Genomic DNA, 5,307 nt, shown 5'->3' with positions numbered 1-5,307 from the left:
ATATAATTTAATCACCTTACAAGGGCAGAAATCAAAACAATAAAACAGACATCACCTAAGCTCAGAGAGAAAATATATTTAATTATTCCCCAGTTCAAACTTGAGCAACTTTCAAAGACAAAAATTACATTTTCTCCTCAGTGAAAAAGTCCATCATTATGGGAGTGTCACAATGATGTGCTGCATGAAGTGAGCATGTTCTCCCGGTGTGTGTGTTGGTTCTCCCTGGACATCCCGGGATATTCCAGAACTACAACCCACCCAGCAGGCCCAGTAGTACAGGCTGTAGGGTAAGACACATTGTGAATTGTAAGTCGATGTTTTTAGTTGCTTTTAAGATGTAGAGGGAGCAGGTACAAACAAATATGACCAACTACTTAAATAGCATCTGAAACACAGCAGTGGGCATATTGTTCCTCAATGACAAAGTGCGACATGAAAGATCTTCCTTACAGAAATAATACTGTTGTAATTGTTTCTTTGTAGAAAGATTGAACTTGTGATGGCTTATGGCTCTGCATTCAGCCCAATCCTACCAGTCTCGCTCGGCTACAGAACCCTGATGCCTAGTAGCAACACAGGTGGCAGATAACACTATCTCACTCTTGAGCATCCACTTCCCCTCCTTTCAGTGGTCTGAGCAGCTGCATTTTATGGCAAGCTGTGCCCGAGCTGGCTCTTCTTTGCCTCCTGCAGCAAAGGAAACAATGCGGCTGTGCCAGATGACAGCTCAGTCCATGTGTGGACATGCATGTTAGGGCGTTACAGAGCTGCAGGGAGGAGCAGAGCTGCCACAGTGGTTTACTGATGTGGAGCAGGAGATACAGGGCAGAAAAGGTCAGATAACAGAAAGTTAGCAGTGTTATTAGATGAGCATTTTATACCATAGAAGGTGATTTACTTGGTAAGCATGACTAATAAAAGAGAAATACGTAGGCTACATTCACACAGCAGGTCTTGGTGCTTAATGCAGTTTTTTTTACTGGAATTAGATTTTTTTTTCGTGGTCATTTATACGCCTGAACCATGCGACCACAATCAGACATCTGTATGAACGGTTTTCATCCCAAAAGCAAACTGCATGCACAAAAAAATAACGTTGACATCACACAGCAGCGCTCTGTTTATGGAAGACATTTGTAGACGGATTTTAAAGTTATTCTGTAAGGAGAATCAACAATATAGTCGCAAGATCATAACACGAAGGAAGCTAACACAATGAAAGCACAAATAATAGCAGCGGCCTTTAGTGGAGAATTGACTGCAACTTCAGTAGAGAAACCTATTCAGATGTGTTGTCAAAGCCAGGAGTGAAGGGACTGTGATCCTACACACAGACTGATTCCGTCATTTCATACTTACAATTTACTTCTGGATTTCCCCCTGCTTGGCTTCAACGACATAAAAGTCGGATAAAATGCGACATGACCGTTTAGACTGCAGACATTTTGAAATCTGAAAACAATTAGATATGTGTCTGATGCAGCTCAGGATATGAAAATGACAAAGATTGGATATTTTGAGTTAAAGATTGGAATTTGGTCGTTCAAACTAGATTTGCGTCGCATTTGCCTGTGTTGCTAACATTTTCTATTCAAGAAGATACAAAATGTAATCCTTAAACATTAGAAAATGCGTCCATCTATATCGGCTCCATTTGCTGGAGGGCAACATTTTAACTATACTTGAACTGCTATATGGGGGCAGAACACAAATTGTATGGGCCCGGCCATACTTTGGACACCACTGCTGTGATGGAATCATTTGCAGACTAATCAGAAACAGCTATTTCTCTGTTGCCAAAAGCTATTTTTAATCAGAAATCTGAACTGATGAAAAACAGGCAGCTAGTCAGACCAGTGGCAAACAATAAACTTCACACATTTCTGTCAGGTATTTCTAACATAAAAACTAGAAACAGTTTGAAAATTTTCAGAACCCTTTTCCATCTCCTGTGTGACATAAAGAGAAATTACATAAAAACTGTAAAAACGTCTACAACTTAAAACTCATAGTTTGTTAAAGCAACTAGCCCCCAGTGTGCCTGGCTTCACATGGGTCACTAATTCTAGTGAATCTTGACATCCTGGTGATATGGCTAACAAATAAAATCTCCAATGTCCTTCCTACCAATTCCAATTTTCTGTTGTTTTTTTTTTCTTTCATCCCTTCCGTGAGTGGACTTGAATTCAAAGATTTTGAAGACATTCATAAAAAAAGTATTTAACAGATTCTTTCTGTCATTATTGTGGCCTTTATCATATATGAATAGTTTAGGTAATTCTAACTGACCTAAAACAAGAAACATTTTCTCAGATTTAACTCTGTGAGAAAAAAAGACGGATGCCTTTTTATTTTGTATGTAAACTTCTGGTTTCAGCTGTTCCTATATTGTATTGATTGTGTTTCTAACAAATTCCAAACCTTCTGTTGTTTTCACAAAAATATTGACTTGACTTGATGTTTTCCTCTAAAATTATAGGTAATGTTGCAGTCTCTTTAGAATGAAGGGCTTAAAAAATACTTCTTGTGCAGAGTGGTGCATTGTTTGTGAACATTCTGTGGTATATTTGGGACCAAATCATCCAAAGTTAGAATCTCCTTGTCAAACCTCTCTCCGGGAAAGCTGTGAATCTGATCTGGTTGAAGTGTCGGGTAGATTTCTGTTTCTTCTTCCTGCTCAATCAGTAGGCTTTAGTCTCAGCAGTCATTTCACCAGACAGTGACAGCACCCGTTCTGTTAAGCTGTTATTTCCCCCATTTATTGCTGTCCATCAAAACGTGTTCCTGGGTTGAAATGTCAAGGATCTGACAGAAAGTGAAGGGAGAGATCTTCAATCTGATCCAGTGATCTGAAATGTGAGCAGCAGCAGTGGTTGCAGCGCATGCAGTGGAACTGGTTCTGTGGCCCACATCCACAGATCATCTTACAACCGTTACACACTCTGCCTTTATTGATAAATCCTGCATGTGTTCTGTTTCTGGAGAGAAGAGGGTCAGTGTCAGGACTGACGGAGGACAGGTCTGAACACGGTGCCTATTATAGATGTTCTTTGGGAGTTCCTGTAGTCATAGAAATACACAGTGAAGGCTGGGATGAAAACTGACCTCTAGTCTAGAGGGACTTGCACACTCAGTTTCCTAACTCTGAACCTTCCAAAGATGTCATGGAAGCAAAGATAGAAGTCTGCTTTAAATCTATTTCTGTTGTTTATCTGCAATGGAAACAGTGACACCTGGTGGACATTTGGTGACCCAGCCTTTAACTCTTCTTACTGTAGGTGAAATAAACCGAGTGGACAGAAGAGAAAAGTGGAACAGTACACTTAAACTACATATTTACACTCATTTCCTCAGTCTTTCATGAAATGTGACTAAAAATATCTTGTTTTTACTCTGTTCAGGTTCACAACAATGCTTTCCTTTTTCTAAATGCCAGAGATTGTTTTAAAGAATTGTTTTAACATCATGGTAGTTTGCTGGAATTTTGACCCGTACCTGCTGACAGAACCGGTGCAACGGGATCAGGTTTATAAGCTGCCTTGCTCACACACACACACACGCACGCACACGCACACACACACACACACACACACACACACCTAAACACACACACACGGACGCGCAACCGCACGCACGCACGCACACACACACATACACGCATTGCATAGTTTCCTCCGGTGTATTATAAGTCAGACGGTTTGTTTAGCGCTGTTTATTTATTTTAAATAGGGTTTTTATACTCCAGTATAGTGACAGTAAAGATAGATAAAGTAAGGTTTATAGTTGATACATTGAACATACGATGCCTGCTCATGTACCTCTGAATTTTGTAGCTATTGACATTATTTAACCCCATAAAGTGGACCGCTGGGTTGAAACGTCAAGGAAACATCTGGGGCCCAGTGGTAGGGTTCTTAGATTTCCTTTTGGGAAACCCTGCACTGTTTTAGTCCATAATAGATCAAAATTTCTTTAATTTTGGAAGACTAGCGATTGGCCAATGCTAACATGTGAAACCGATCTTCTCTATTTCAGCAAATGTCTGAAAATCAGTTTCTGTCCCCTATTGGTCTGCAGTGAGAGAGGGCTGACTGACTGACTCACCCACCAGGTCATGTCTGCATGAGCGCGGTTGACAGTAGTAACCACACTGTTACAAACTTGGCAGCTTTGTCACTTTGTTTAGCTTTTCAGACAAAAAAATTATATCAGCCAAATTCAGAATTGGCAGGTTACGTTTTTAAAGATCGGCCAAAAATCTGCAGTCGGTGCACCACTATTTAAGCCATTTTGGACTCACTTGGTGGTTCTGAGGGACTTTGTCCACTCAGGACTCCCATCTGTGTCCAAACTGCAACATCACCCACACATGTTCTCAGACCACAGAACATGTCTTCAAAATACTTACAGCACAATTTTCATAGAGTTTTAGTCTGGAGACTTTTGACAATTTTTGGGATTTTAGTTTGAGTCACATTGTGTGTTTTAGTCTAGTTTTACTCACAGACAAAGTGACAAAGAATATTCATTCTGAGCTGGAATGGAGTTACATTTAATGCACTAATACACAGATAAACCTTTAAACACTATTTAGATTTTTCTTTGACTACAATTTCAAAAACTAAAACTCAGAAATAAAGATCAATTTAAAAAACTAATGTGATCAGATTTCTTTTTAAGATTTGCACATTCATCATTCCCATCTGACATGTTCTATCTGAACAATAAATTGATTTATTTAAGTCCCAAGTATCAGTGAAATGCCTGTCACAAATACTGTGAAAGCCATTTTAAACTTTAAATAGGGTTTCTGGAGGATAACTATGGGCCAGTTACTGTAACAAATTTAACTGGATAATAAATATCCCAGAAGTTATCGTGATAAACAATAATATTGTTTTTTGAGACCAACTAGCATAATGGTAATGGCATTATAATGCAAGAACACATTTTTATAGATCAATAATCTTTAAATTCTCAGGAACATTTAACACTGGAACTGCAAGACATTTTAAATATGCAAAATAAATAAACAGAACAACAACAGAAACAACAAATAAAATGGACGCTTTAGTCTGTAAGCTTAATTGTGCATTGAAAAATGTGGCTAGTTGAGACCAAAGCACTACACTGAAGATTTTCATTGTCCAGTTTTTGGTAGAAAGAAAAAAGAAAAAAAATGGAAATTAAAAATCTATTTTAAAAATCTGAGCTTGTTTTAATATATTTGATATATCATGCAAATAATCATGGTGTCAGGTTGATTGGCTTCTCCAAATTTTTCCTCGGTGTCAGTGTGTGTGC

General features: G+C 38.7%; 1 protein-coding gene across 3 annotated transcripts in view; it reads left to right on the top strand.

Annotated features, from left to right (window-relative positions):
- Positions 1–5,307, top strand: part of glcci1a (glucocorticoid induced 1a) — a 25,012-nt gene that overhangs the window by 5,582 nt on the left and 14,123 nt on the right. The gene's annotated exons all lie outside the window — the stretch shown is intronic.

This window comes from Poecilia reticulata, linkage group LG11 (genome assembly GCF_000633615.1).
Source record: "Poecilia reticulata strain Guanapo linkage group LG11, Guppy_female_1.0+MT, whole genome shotgun sequence".
Classification (NCBI taxonomy): domain Eukaryota; kingdom Metazoa; phylum Chordata; class Actinopteri; order Cyprinodontiformes; family Poeciliidae; genus Poecilia; species Poecilia reticulata.
This window is presented reverse-complemented; position numbering and strand designations above follow the sequence as displayed.